Below are 15,364 nucleotides of genomic sequence, written 5' to 3'. Positions count from 1 at the left end.
TATTTTGTCATATATTTATTTTGCAAGCAGGTAGCACTGTGATGTTAATTACGATAGTTACAATGTCACTAGGTAACAGGACATTTTCAGCTCCATTATAGTTTTATGGGACCACCATTGTATATTTGGTCTGCTGTTGACCCAAAAGTTGTTATGTGGCACATTACTGTATTATTTAATTCACATTAATGTAAGAGCTCTCCATTATGGATCATCCTTGTGTTATAGGATACCACTGAATGCAAAATTTTTTTTTTTTTTCAGAACCAGAGATTACACATGCAAAAGTCACCCATGCTTTGAAAGACATAGGTTAATGTAATTCTCCCAGGTTCTTTTCAGGCACTTAATTGCTCAGGTTTGCAGCTGTAGTCTGGCCCTTAAATGTGCCAGCTATTCTAAGAATATACTGCATTGGACAAGGAGGCGATGAGGTCAGAAGTCATGATGCAACCAAATTCATGGTCATTAACTAGAAGCACATTGTCTGTGGTAGGTCAGTAGTGATCCTGTAATGTAGGGAGAGAGGTAGCAAAACATGATGTCTGGGTGCACATCCTCACTCTGCCACTTACTGTCATCAGATAAAATGAAGATAATAATTCCTACCCTTCAGGGTATGCGTCAAGATTAAATTGATAAAGCAATTTGAGCACAGTTCCTGATAAAGAGTAAACTTGGTAAATGGTAGCTATTTGTCCAAACCAGTACACTTTCAGAAAGGAAATAAAATGCTAAAATGATACATATTATATAATGTACATATTATATAATTTAAAAATTTATATACTAAAAATTTAGTTTTATTATATGGATAAATCTACAGAATATTTATAGTTAAACCTTGTAGAAATGAAATTCTTAAAAAAATATGTACATTAAAGCAAAATTAAAAAAGAGAAAACGTTTATATTGCCCTGGCTGGTGTGGCCCAGTTGGTTGAGCATTGGTTGTGCACCAAAAGGTGGCCAGTTTGATTCCCAGTCAGGGCTCATGCCCAGGTTGTGGGCTTGATCCGTAGTGTGGGGCGTGCAGGAGGCAGCCAATCAATGATTTTTTCTCATCATTGATGTTTCTACCTCTCCCTCTCCTTTCCTCTCTGAAATCAATAAAAATATATTTTAAAAAATCAATAACAAATATTTTATTTATTTTTTAAAAATATATCTTTATTGATTTCAGAAAAGAAGGGAGAGGAAGAGATAGGAACATCAATGATGAGAGAATAATTTTTAAAAAATCTTTATTGTTGAAAGTATTACATAGGTCCTCCTTTTCCCCCCATTAACCTCTTCCAGCCCACTTCTGTCTCCCCCCGACCCCTAGGTCCTCACAACCGAGAGAGAATCATTGATCAGCTGCCTCCTGCACACTCCACACTGGGGATCACGTCTGCAACCCAGGCATGTGCCTTGACTGGGAATCGAACTGCAACTTTCTGGTTCATAGGTCTACGCTAAACCACTGAGCCACTCCAGCTGGGCGATAACAAATACTTTAAAAAATAAAATAAAATAAAATAAAATAAAATAAAGGAAGGCTTAAGAAAACCCCACCACCTTTATATTGTATTATTTGACAATATAAATATATTAAAAATAAGTAGAATGATTATTTTTGTTAAATATTTATATACTTAGTCAGCTTGTTAGTTATATTTGGCTCTACTACTACATAACTGGCGTTTTTCTGAAGAAATGCCTTTTTTCTAATATTGGCATATTATTTTTAATTTCCATGTCTAAATAAAATTGAAATTGACACCTTCAATTAACTTGTCTCTGTAAACCATAATATTTTTACTTGAGAAACATAATCTCTCTGCAAGAACTGAGTGAGTTCTGTGAATTGGAGAATATTCTCAATTTTAATATTTTTGTATTAAAATGTATAAGAAGCTTAAATATAATCCTTGATACCCCCTTTTTTTGGCCTCCAGAGTACATTTTCTTGACAAACATTTCTAGAAGACAAAATTCATCAAATAAATTCTCTCCATGACGAAACCGGTTTGGCTCAGTGGATAGAGCGTCGGCCTGCGGACTGAAGGGTCCCAGGTTCGATTCCGGTCAAGGGCATGTACCTGGGTTGCGGGCACATCCCCAGTGGGAGATGTGCAGGAGGCAGCTGATCGATGTTTCTCTCTCATCGATGTTTCTAACTCTCTATCTCTCTCCCTTCCTCTCTGTAAAAAATCAATAAAATATATTTTTTAAAAAATTCTCTCCAGATGTGATTCTTTTGATGTTTCCCCAACTGGGATGCTACGAAATCAAAGGCACTCCTAATTTTGTTCCATTCCACTGGGCATTATAAAAGTTTCTCCTCACAAGTGGATATATTACTATTCCAAAGAGCAATATTACACCTTGGACATGACTTGATGTCTGTCATTTAATTTGTTCACTCTGCTAGAGTTGGGATGCTTCAGTGTCTTCCTTTTTGCAAGCTTTGTTTGTCAATAGTCGTAATTCTCCAAAGCCTCAAAAGCTGAAGATTTCTGGTGCTCCTTGAGTTTTTTAATTAAAATTTCTAACTGCTATTGGGGAAAAAAGAATAATGTAATTTTTGTAAGTTGTATGACTTTCCTTAAAGTTGTATGGAGAGTTTATCTAATTTTTCACATGCTTCAGACATTTAAAAGGAAGATTTGTTTGGATTTTTTTTTAAAACACTGAAATGGTTACTTAGCAACTGCTTCCTGCATTACATGATGTTGTTATGATTTCCACCTGCTGGAGAAAAACATCAATAAAATCCTTTGCCAATCAAAAATTTTTTTTCCTAGCTGCTGTTGAATAAATGCACCCCAAATCTAGAAGACTCATTTATGAAAAAGTTCAATACCACTGATAGGACACATTGATTTACTAAGTAGTCCCAATTAATGTTGGACTACTAAGAGAGCAGTCTAGAGTGGCCATGCTGATATGGTTTTTGTCTGTTTGTTTTTAGTTCAACATCAGCTTCATTACAAAAATTTTGTAGTTTAATACTTGGCATATTCAAAATTTATAAATTTTAACAAATACAGCTTCTATTTCAATTGGTATATAATGCAACTTTAAGTGAAATTATGACTTCCATTTACACTTTAACCAACTCCAATTACATTTCTGCTTCATATTTTAATTTTAAATTAGACATCTTAAATTAGTAACATACACAATGTTCCGACAAGCTTATACAGCATTATCACAGTATTTATAGTTCATATTTTAAACCAAATGTATGGGAAGATTCACAATAATGTCAGGTGTTTCAGCTTAATCAGACTCCATTTCTGTTTTCATTACCAAAATGCATTATAGGTTTTGCTTCACTTTTTGTACATGAACACTAGAACCTGAAATAAAAAATTGGCAAAGTTGTTTTCTTCCCTGGTTGCTTGAAGATCAGCCTTCATCATGAACAACACAGTAACTATCTAGACCAGGAAGTTCATGACCAAGAGACTACTTCAGTGGAAACAAATGATCATTGGTGTCCTTCACCCTGGAAAGGCAATAGTACCTGAGATAGAAATTTGGGAAAAACTAGCCAATACATATAAGACCACACCAGATGTCATCTTTGTGTTTGGATTCAGAACCCATTTGGTGGTGACAAGACCACTGGCTTTGGCATGATTTATGAATCCTTAGATTACACAGAGAAAAATGAACCCAAACATAGATATGCAAGACATGGCCTGTATGAGAAGACCACCACCTTAAGAAAACAGCAAAAGAAATGCAGAACAGAATGAAGGAAGTCAGGGGGGCTGCACAGGTCAATGTTGGTGCTGGTAAAAGTGAGCTGGAGATGGGACAACAGAGGAGGAAAAATTCTTCAGTGACTTTATGTGGTGATTGTGCAGATTTTTCGTGAAAGGATTAATAAACTAAGAACTTTTGTGTGAAAAAGATGGCAAAGTCAATTTAGAAGAGCAATCACTGGCTGTAAATGTTATGTAAGCACCTCTACAGCTGCATGTGATAAATCATAAACTTCAAGTCCAGGGTTCTCAAAATAGCAATTCATTTGGTTGTCCATTATCATGCTTCTTCAGCAGATCTGTCTGTTGGGGTTTTCACTCGGTAATTGATATCACTTTGTCCCTTATGGCTATGAAGGTTGGCAAATGCTGACATTTTGTGCAACTTCACATTCATCAACTTACTTGGGAATTGGAAATTCAGCACTTAATGTTTAACTAAATGTGGACTTCCATTTTTGAGTTTATTACAAAATAAAAAAGCATCATGTTATTATTATTCACCAAATAACAACATAGTTAGTTATTGTAGATATACAGCATACAAGAAATGACCAAATCATTATGTTAAAAGTGTTTAGATTGGCCTCTATATGCTTCTAAGGCAGCACTCATGGCCTCTTTTCCCTGAAAACATTTTGAATATTCTAACCCACCTTTCCCACTCACCCCACCAGCTGTGCCTTTGCAGCTCCATACATTCTGTAGGCCTGAGCATGGGCATGGCATGCCTCATTGGTAAACCCAAGGGCACAGGGCATCAGGGTATTCTCTCAGAGGCTGGAGGGGTTCGCTGTCCCTGGCAGCTCCTGCTTGAGTGCATTTTTCTTTTCTTTTTTTAAAATATATTTTATTGATTTTTTTACTTTATTTTTTTAAATCAATAAATCTTTATTTTTCAGATTATTACAGATGTTCCTCTTTTTTCCCCCCACAGCTCCCCTCCACCTGGTTCCCACCCCACCCCATGCCCTTACCCCCTGCCACTGTCCTCATCCATAGGTGTAAGATTTTTGTCCAGTCTCTTCCTGCACCCCCCACACCTCCTTCCCTCTAAGAATTGTCAGCCCACTCCCTTTCTATGCCCCTGATTCTATTATATTCACCAGTTTATTCTGACTTAATTTTTAGTTTCACTTGTTGATAGATATTTATTTGTTGTCACTTTATTGTTCATAATTTTTATCTTTACCTTTTTCTTCTTCTTTCTCTTCTTAAAGAATATCCTTCAGCATTTCATATAATCCTGGTTTGGTGGTGATGAACTCCTTTAGCTTTTTCTTGTATATGAAGCTCTTTATCTGACCTTCAATTCTGAATGATAGCTTTGCTGGGTAGAGTAATCTTGGTTGTAGGTTCTTGCTATTCATCACTTTGAATATTTCTTGCCACTCTCTTCTGGCCTGCGTAGTTTCTGTTGAGAAATCAGCTGACAATCGTATGGGTACTCCCTTGTAGGTAACTAACTGTTTTTCTCTTGCTGCTTTTAAGATTCTCTCTTTGTCTTTTGCCCTTGGCATTTTAATTATGACGTGTTTTGGTGTGGTCCTCTTTGGATTCCTCTTATTTGGGGTTCTCTTCGCTTCCTGGACTTGTAAGTCTATTTCTTTCATCAGGTAGGGGATGTTTTCTGTCATGATTTCTTCTAATAGGCTTTCAGTATCTTGTTCTCTCTCTTCTTCTGGCACCCCGATAATTCGGATGTTGGTACATTTGAAGTTGTCTCAGAGGCTCCTTACACTATCTTCATATTTTTGGATTCATTTTTCATTTTGCTTTTCTGGATGGGTGTTTTTTTGCTTCTTCGTATTTCAAATCTTTGACTTGATTCTTGGGATCCTCTAGTCTGCTTTTGGATCTCTGTATATTATTTTTAATTTCAGTCAGTGTATGTTTAATTTCTGACTGGTCCTTTTCCTTTTTTTTTTTTTTTTGCATTCTCATTAAGATCCTTGAAGGTCTCACTAAGTTCCTCGGACGTTCGTAGAAGGTTCTTGAGTAGCCTTATAACTGTGGTTTTGAACTCTATGTCCTCCATTAGTTTGCTTTCCTCCATTTCTTTCATTTGTGACATGTTTCTTTGTCTCCACATTTTTGGCTGACTGCGAGGACCCACTGTGTCTATAAGAAGAACTGCTGTGCTGGAGACACCCTTATGGGGTAGGACTTGCTTCATTGGGGCTTTGGTGCTCACTGAGTCTGCTTCTTGAGTGTGTCCCTTATGGATGTGAGTAGTTGAAATCTGGTATCTGGCCAGGGGTACCCTGGCTCCTGGATCTCCAAGTCAACCACTGTGTGAGTCCACCCAGCAGGAGCTACAGCGTATCAGCAGATTTCTCCTCTTTGTTTGGGGTTTGGAAATTTTGGAGCTCTCTGACCCAGCTGCATTTTATTAGGTTAGGCTGCAAAAGCACAGGTGATTCCTTTGTGCTGCTGGGCACAGCTTGAGTGGGGATGTAAATTGAGTGGGGCGGGGTCTCAGAGAATCACCAGGGCAGAGCAAACAGCAATGGCTATCGTCAGCCGTCTCCATGACTCTTCGTCTCTGCATCCCAAGTCCCTCTGTGTCCCCGAATCCTGCGCCCCCACAGCAACAATGATCCCTGTGAGCAGCTCTGTGAGAAAGCCACCCTTGCTTTCCGACCCGCTGCAAGACAGTCCAGTTTCTCCCCGTAGGAGTCTGGGACCCCAGAGTCTCGCTGAAAATGAGTTCAGTGTATTCGAGAGCTTGTATCCCCTTCTGATTGAAAAAAACCGCGCACCTTTGTACCTCTGTTCTTGGCGCCTCTGCACCTCCTACCCAGTCTCAATCTGCTTTTTTCTTTCCTTCTAGTTGTAGAACTTCCACTCGGCCAGCTTTCCCGTGGTTCTGGATGATAGCTGCTTTGTCTTATACTTGTAGTTTTAATGTTGTTGTGGGGGGCAGCACGTATAGGTTTATACCTTACACCGCCATCTTGGTTCTCTGGCCTATTTTATTGATTTTTTACAGAGAGGAAAAGAGAGGAATAGAGAGTTAGAAACATCGATGAGCAAGAAACATCGATCAGCTGCCTCCTGCACACCGCCTACTGGGGAAGTGCCCGCAACCAAGGTACATGCCCTTGACCAGAATCAAACCTGGGACCCTTCAGTCTGCAGGCCGATGATCTATCCACTGAGCCAAACCGGTTAGGGCGAGTGCATTTTCTTTTGTAAGTAAATGCCCTGCTATCTTGAAAAGGAAGCAGTGGTTCCATTGTGTTTGGAAAGGATTGGGGAAAATAGAAATGGGTCATTGCTGGTTATCCTTCGTTAGAGTGACATCTCTGCTGCTTTTCTTAGCACATGCTGCTTTAACCAAGCATCATAGCTGGGTGGCTTAAACAACATATATCTGGAGTCTGGAAGGTCAAGATCAAGGTGCTGGCAGATTCAGTGTCTGGAGAGAGCCTACTTCCTGGTTTTCAGATGGCCATCTTTTTGTTATGTCACACCTGGCTTTTCCTCAATGTGTGTGTGTGTCGGCGGGGGGTGGGGGTGTGGTGGGATGGGGGGCGGGAGCAGCAGCTCTGATTTCTTCCTCTTATAAGGGGTCTAATCCCATTGTGAGGTCTCCATCCTCATGACCTCAAGTAAACCTCATTACCTCTCCAAAGTCCCACCTCCAGATACCACCATATTGGGAATTAGGGCTTCAACATAAAACTTTTAGGGAGGACACAAACATTCAGTCCATAGCACTGCTTATGTGCTTACAGTACTGGACAAGACTGCGGAGGAAACTTGGAAATATAAAGTGGAGGACTACTCAACCAACCCCAGCTTCTTTTAATGCAACTATTAATAGTAATTCTCTATCAAAGTGAAAATACCAAGGCAAATGTTAAACCAAACAGGATGGCAAGCACAGACCTAAATAAACCAGCACAGTCCAGGGCAAAAAGGACTCTAGAATGGATGACCCTTTACCTGAAAAGAAGTTTTTACATAGGAACACTAGAGGGCGCTTTAGACTGTAAGAATTCTGCTTTAATTTACAAGGTAACATTTAGTACCAACTTTATGTTACTAAATTTCAATAGTGAATAGTTTATAAACCTTTAAAATGATAATAAAATAGTAAATTCACATCAGGTGATTTTGATATTCTAAGAACATGAACAAATTTAATACAAATGTTTTGCTTGTTTCCATACCACCCCATGCTAAAGGTTATGATAACCCTATTTCTTTAATTGAATGTATTGGGGTGACATTTGTGTGCATGTGGCGCCCACTGTTCTTAAACTTTTTGACAAGTAAGAGTGGATTATTAAGGCAAATACTCTAGTCTTTAGGGAAACGGTATAAACAGTGGACGAAAATGTTTGACCTGACAACTGAGCTAGCACCTGCGGTTCTATCCCCACCTCTGTGACTTTGGGCAAATTTTATAATCTTTCTGGATATGTCTGTTAATAAACTAAATGACTGCTAAGTCTTTTTTAAGTCTGAAATTCTCGAATCCTGAGCTTTATATTTAACTGTGATTAATTTTTAATTTACATTTGCTCATAGGTGTCATGTCTAGAAATTATCTTCAACTCAAATTATGAAACCAGAGACTCTGTGACGACTGGATCAGAAGAAAGAGGACAGGTAGATGGTTCCCATCAAATTCCTTACCGTGGCTCGTTTTGCATTAGAAACAGGTGGCTTTTGTCAGTTACTAGAAAATACTCACACAGGCACTGCTGCCCAACCTCATGTGTCCCTTGAAGCAAAAATGATGGTCAGATGTTTATATTTCACTGACTTTCTGGCTAGGATTCAGACTAGATAGAAAGTGAAAGGGGATAAAAATTATGTGAGATTTAAAATTAAGTCTAATTAGTCTATTTCTGGTGTTATGAAAACAAATGAGAAAAACATTTGCCAGATAGATGTAAGCCCCATCTGCCCTCATATAATTAAAGCCAGCATGTTTAGTGATCTGGTGTTTGATTTAATATTGTTGCTACACAGTTTTTTAACTCCTGAAGAATGCTCTGACATTGTTAACTGAGTTTCCTTATAAAACAAACACATTGTTGAATGATGTATGCTTTGCATGGAAAAATGAAATGTTGGCAACATCCATCTCTGTTGGGAGGAAAATAATTTGGTTGGTGGATGGATGACTCCTGTCTTATATACACACATAAAAAGTGATTCTTAGCAAATTCATTCTAAATTTGTAAGACTTTTTACTCATCTTTTACATGACTTTGTGTGGATTTGGGACTGTGTGCACATGTGTGCATGTATTTGCACATCTGTGTCTGCAGGTATACCTCTGTGTGTTCATACTTCAAATGTCCATTCATTTTAGTTAGTAACTCTTGGGTGATAACTTGTTTTACATCTTGAAGTTTCTCCACACTTCATAGTGAAAATCAAAATTCAGGAGATCCCAAAGGGAATGTTCATATCTTGACAATTTCTTCATGAGTCATAATGTCTGAACTGAATCTTGGGAGGAGCAGGCGGTGATAGGGGAGGAAAGGACACAGAGGCTACACCAAAAAGCAGGGTGTAAGACAGGAGTCCTGATGGGTCTCACTCCAGGGGACTTGGGCAGGGGGTGCAACTAGGCAAGTCTGCAAGGAGACCACAAGTGGAAGCCTAAGGAGGTTGGTGTCAGGAAGACTCAACCCATCTATTATCAACCCTGTAGGGATTGCCTCGTTGCGCCAGGAGCTACAGTTGCTGAAATGAGTGTGGAAGGTTCTTTTAATGCTTCATAAAGTCTTTGATGAACAGGCTGGCTTGAATTCAAGATAGTGAATTCTGTTTTTGTTATTGTTGTTCCTTAGAGAATCTTCAGAGTGCAATGATTTCCTCAGTCATTTAGCTGCAAATTAATTTTATTCTTCTTCTTTAAAAGTATGTTAGAAACAGCCTGGCCAAGGGGCTCAATTGGCTGAGCGCCATCCTATATGCCAAAAAGGTTGTGGGTACGACTTCCAGTCAAGGGCACACATTTAGGTTGTGGGATGCCCATATGGGAGGCAACTGATAGATCAATAAGTGTTTCTCTCTCACATCATTGTCTCTCCCTCCCACCCTCTCTCCCTCTCAAATCAATGAAAATATCTTCAGGTGAAGATTTTAAAAAAGTATGTCAGAAATAACACTGGGGGAAGAGAGCAATCAAATGGATATTAGTATAACCACTGTTGTTTTCAGTGACATCATTTTCAAGATTATCAGTCAAGACTCTCTTAGTTGCAAGTGACTGAAACTAGCCTATGCAAAAAAGGGAATTTGTGGGTTCACATAATTGTGAAGTCTAGCGGGTGGAGAAACGAATAGCTAGACCAGAGTTTCAAATGTTGCTCCTCATCTCTGTTCCCCTCTGCTTATAGGTTTGGATCCTACAGTTTTAAAAAAGAGTATTTTTCTTGAGAACTCTAATGAGGTAGAGAGCTTTGGTTCGATTAGCATGTGCCAGATGGCTGACTGGCATTTTGGCTCTGTAATACAAGTGGTGAAAAAACTGTAGAGAGAATTATAAAGTAAAAAGGAAAGTCATTCTCTTGCACCCCATTCCTCGACTTGTGGGGTCAAGAGTGTCAAACATTGGGAACAAACAATGTCACACATCAGCAATGATCATTGAAGATTGAGGGTATTAGACTGACTCCAATCACCAGAGGAAGGACACTGTGAGTGCTCAATACATGTCAGGTATTTTTCCTAAACCTTTTATGTGTAACACATTTAATGTACATCAGAATCCTATGAGAGAGGGATGAGTATTCTCTCCACTTTATGGATGAGGAAACGGAGGCACTGGGAGTTGAGAAGACTGCCCAGGGTCACACACTAGTGCATAGAAGTTAGTCTTCAGTCACATGCTCTTAACCATTATGCTGTACAACATAGCTGCATGGCATAATAATTAGTGAATCATATCTAATGAACGAATAACTATTGTGTTACAAAGATACTAAGCACACGGTAAAGAAAGGAAGAGGGAAAACTCCATATTTTTTCCTAGTGGCTAGCTCAATAATTTGATGCATCCATCCAGCTCCCAAGGGTCCGGTGGAGTCTACTCAAAGCGGGAATGGATTTACCTGGGTCACATGGAGGTTTACCTGAAAATAATGAATATGGATTCAAGGCCACCCACTAACCAACCTTGGGAGTTCAGCGCAGGGATAGCATAGAGAGCAAGGGGAACAAGAATGGGGTCCACTTCCTGAGAGAATAGGTAACATGCAGGCAGGGGCATTGCTTGAGCCCCTCCACAGCTCTGTTCTGTAACAGCAAATCAGGAACAGTCAAGCCTCTCTGTCTGTCTGCTCTGGGAGGCAGGCTTCCTTGGGTGGAACCCTAACCAGAGAAGACAGACAGACACTGAAGTGCCAGGACTAAAGCTGGTGTCAGTGAGGGATGGGTGAGGTGGGAGGTGGGGGAGCTGTGTGTGAGGTTGTCTCCCTTTGCTAATTTTTCTTTTTGTATTTGTTTTGCTGTAACTTTTGAAATTGTGGTTAAATAGACACAAAATAAAACTGACCGTTTTTAAGTGTACAATTCAGTGGCATTAGTACATTCACAATGTTGTGCAACCATCACCACCATCTGCAGGTATACCTTGTTTTATTGCATTTCTCTTTATTGCGCATCACAGATGCTGCAGTTTTTACAAATTGAAGGCAGGGCCAGCCACCAGCAAAAAGAATTATGACTTGCTTTATTGCGGTGGTATGGAACCAAACATGCAATATCTCTGAGGTATGCCTGTTTTCTAGAACTTTTTCCTCATTTCAAATAGAAACTCCCCATTCCCCTTCCTCCAGCCCCTGTTAACCTCTGTTTTAGTTTCTGTCTCAGTGAATTTGCCTGTGCTAGACACTGCTATATGTGGAATCATACAGGATCTGTCCTGTTGTAGCTGGCTTCTTTCCTTTAGCATAATGTGCTCATCTGTGTCACTCATCAGGGTGCATCTATGTCGTAGCATGTGTTAGAATTCCATTTCTTTGTTCAAGTACAAGACTGGAGAGGAGATGGCATGAGGTGGTCTGGGCTTGCCCTCCGTGCATGGTGGTGGGAGGAAGCAGGGCAGGGGTGTAGTCCTCCTGCCCTGGAAGAAGTTCTGAGTTGCCACCCAGCTGCTGCCTTGTCATTTTCCGAGGCTAGCAAGTGTTGTGATGGATGGGGCAACAGAAAAACAAACTTCTCACCCCCAACCTATCCCCAGATTCCTTCTCTATATCACCTAACATACAGGGCCTGGGAGATTGACTTGATTTGATAGCGAGGGAGAGTGCGGAGTTGAGGTGGGAAGAAGGCCTGTCAACTACGCATATTTTAATGGGACTTCGTGTCATCAGATCATTCTCCAGCACTCCCAGGTGAGCTAAGCAAGTGGGAATTCTGGGGTTGGAGTGCAGAGTAACATAAGGCGGAGGCTTTGGAGCAGGGGTCCTCAAACTTTTTAAACAGGGGGCCAGTTCACTGTCCCTCAGATAGTTGGAGGGCCGGACTATAGTTTAAAAAAAAACTATGAACAAATTCCTATGCACACTGCACATATCTTATTTTGAAGTAAAAAAACAAAACGAGAACAAATACAATATTTGTATTTGCATGTGGCCCGCAGGCCATAGTTTGAGGACCCCTGCTTTGGAGCATATGCATGGCAGCTTATTCGGATATCACCTGAGCTCCTGGCTCCTGAGGAGAAGGAGGGAGAGAGAGGAGCCTGGAATTCAGAGGAGAAGGGCAGAGGAACCGGTCTTGCTCTTGCCAGTCTTAGCAGGGACCAGGTGGGACACCTCCATGCCCACCCAGAAGCCGTCATTTCAAACACCTAAGGGCCCCAGCCCACCTGGAGTCTTGAAAGGGAATGGGGAGGGCTGTATTTTGCAGCCTCCTGCCCTCCTTCCTTTCCCGACTTTCTGGTGAAGAAGTTTCCAGCACTGACTCTGGGTCAAGCAGTGGAGACAGAAGTCCTTTGTGGAGGCAGTTTATGTTCTTTTCAGCTGTACTCACTCGTTTACTTCCAGCTCCCAGATCTCGTGGCCATGACTCTGTAAAGGCTTCCACGTGGGCTTCCGCACGTTGACACTCAGAGGAGGACGGGCCTCCTTTCAACTCAGTGCTGTTCTTTCTTAGCTGAACGCTGGCCGGGTTGGTGGAAAGGTAGCCAGCAGTGACCGAATGAAGTACGTGCGGAGTCCGGAGACAGGAAGGAGGTTTCTAGGTCTGTGTTGTTGACCTAATTCTGCATTATGTTTTCATTGAATGAGTTGATTATTTTTATATCATTTCCTGGTAAGTGAATTACCTTCAGTACTTTCAGTTTTTCCATGTCTCATTTTCTAGTTCCTTACCACATTTTATTTGCACTTGAAAATTCCTTGCTTAAGCTCGTCGTTCTCATACTTTTAAGCCACTGGGAACAATGCTGCCTGCTTAGTATTTGAAAGGCAAATTGCTGCTGTTATAAACACCCTGGTCTTCCACCTAATTTGCATGAGGAATAAGTTAAAATTTATTGTCAAGTCTTTAAAGGGGCTATGTCCTTCACGTTGCTTTTTAATATTGAATGATTAATTTTTAAAATATGTATATTTTAATTAATTTCGGAGAGGAAGAGAAAGGGAGAGAGAGATAGAAACATCAATGATGAGAGAGAATCATTGATCGGCTGCCTCCTACACGACCCCCACTGGGGATCGAGCCCACAACCCGGGCATGTGCCCTAACCGGGAATCAAACCATGACCTCCTGGTTCATAGGTAGATGCTCAACCACTGAGCAACACCAGCCGGACTTAACATACCAATTTAATCTTGTTGCTTTAATCACCCTCCTTAAGTGCTTAAACATGCATCACTGGTCTGGCTTTCTCTCACTATCTCTGAAATCTGGTTCCTTGTTAAACAAGTTAGATATTTGTTCCCTAAAATGATATTCACTGTGTACTGCAGTTGCTGGCATTGCTTTTTGTGTTTCAGTTTCAATGAAAACATTTAAACAAATCACTTAAAAAATGTATGTTCTCATTGCATTTTTTTGATACTGATATTATCTTGATGTTAGGGGTGAACATTGGAGAAACATTTCTAAGTTAATGTTCAAACTCATGGCTTTCTTGTTTCTAGCACTTGCTCAGTTATGCCAAATTTCTGCTGGTATGACATAGTAAAAAGACTCCTTTGTCCTGTGGAAATTTGATTTTTGTATCCCTTCCCCAATATTCAGTGCATTTTGAGATTATCTTCAGTCCTAAAGATTAAATGGGAATAGTAATGCGATTAAACATGGCTTTTAAAAATGTTTAATAACAAGCTGTCATTGCTTAAAAATTATTTTAATATTCAGGACATTTCAATAGGAGTGATTCTTAAGGCAGTATTAATCCCTTCCTGTTATGCGTTTTACAAGTGTTATTGGTTTAGTAGTCATGTGCTGCATAACGATGCTTCAGTGAGTGGTGGGCTGCATTTCCTACAGTGGTTCCGTAAGATTATACTCGTAGTGTAGCTGAAGAATTCCCATTGCCTACTGATGTCATAGCCACGGTAATATGGTAGTGCGTTGCATTCCTCACGTGTTTGTGGTGATGCTGGTGTAAGCAAACCCATGTGCTGCCAGTTGTATAAAAGTATAGCACATACAACTAGGTACAGTACATACTACTTGATCATGATAATGACTGCTACTGGTTTATGTATTTACTATACTATATTTTTTATCACTATTTTTACAGTGTCCTCTTTCTACTTATAAAAAAAAAAGTTTGCTGTAAAACAGTATGTTGTGTTACGTCAGCAGCAGCTGCCGCCTACATCTTTCCTGAGTCTCTTGAATGCATTATTTTCTCTTGTGCTTGATTTACCCTCATGTTGTTTTGTACTGTAACATGCTGTACAGTCTTGTAGCCTAGGACAGTAGGCAGTACCATACAGTTTAGGTGTGTGGTAGGCTGTACCATCTACGTCTGTGTAAATGCACTCTCTGGTATTCACACAAAGAAAACACTTAATGCATTTCTTAGGTTACATCCCTGTAGTTAAATGGCGCCTGACTATTTATGCATGTGAAACCTATGATAAATGTAAATGAATTTATTTAGTGACCCTTTAATGAATACTTCTTCCTCCTCCATAAAAGGATACATTTATTTTGTAAGAAGTGACAAAATTTATATTTTATAAGAAATATTTTAAATTTATTTAATGTCAAGAGGTTTTTGCACATTAAATATGCAATATAATATTTATGTTTCCTCTTTCTGTTACTGAAAAGAAAAATGACTTCAGTGGAGAAGGCAGGAAAGAAGGTTTTTGGTCTCTGTCCTTGAGTCTGATTGTTCCTTTACTGTGGCTGTATTATTTGCGTAGATTGCTGTAATTATATAGTTCATCTTTTCAGCAGCCTCAACTAATTCCGTTTAAAATCGGATTAAAACAAAACAAAACTTTCTTTTTATTGTGTGTCCAAACCCATAATTTAGACTGTTCTGAACTTTTAAAAGAATGCTTAGCTAGTTCTTTTTCCAACCACAATTTGATTTAATTTCCTTAAAAAGCAAGAAAATTGTGCCACATGCAAAGATCCTGGAGTTGGTTGTTTAGGAGCTGTTTC

General features: G+C 39.7%; 1 protein-coding gene across 2 annotated transcripts in view; it reads left to right on the top strand.

Moving 5' to 3' along the window:
* RNF144B (ring finger protein 144B) overlaps positions 1-15,364 on the top strand; it is a 191,906-nt gene that overhangs the window by 56,889 nt on the left and 119,653 nt on the right. The window contains exons 1-2 of one of the 2 annotated variants that reach the window (XM_070405657.1): positions 6,836-6,851; positions 8,297-8,377. The gene's annotated coding sequence lies outside the window, so the exon portion shown is untranslated. Of the gene's footprint in view, positions 1-6,835; positions 6,852-8,296; positions 8,378-15,364 lie in introns of those variants that run through there. The other variant, XM_070405659.1, reaches the window with a different exon arrangement.

The sequence above is a fragment of the Myotis yumanensis genome, unplaced genomic scaffold (genome assembly GCF_028538775.1).
Source record: "Myotis yumanensis isolate MYYU_CA2020_CCGP unplaced genomic scaffold, mMyoYum1.0.hap1 SCAF_2, whole genome shotgun sequence".
NCBI classification, from domain to species: domain Eukaryota; kingdom Metazoa; phylum Chordata; class Mammalia; order Chiroptera; family Vespertilionidae; genus Myotis; species Myotis yumanensis.
Note: the sequence above shows the minus strand (reverse complement) of the source record. Positions and strands in the feature narration are given on the sequence as shown.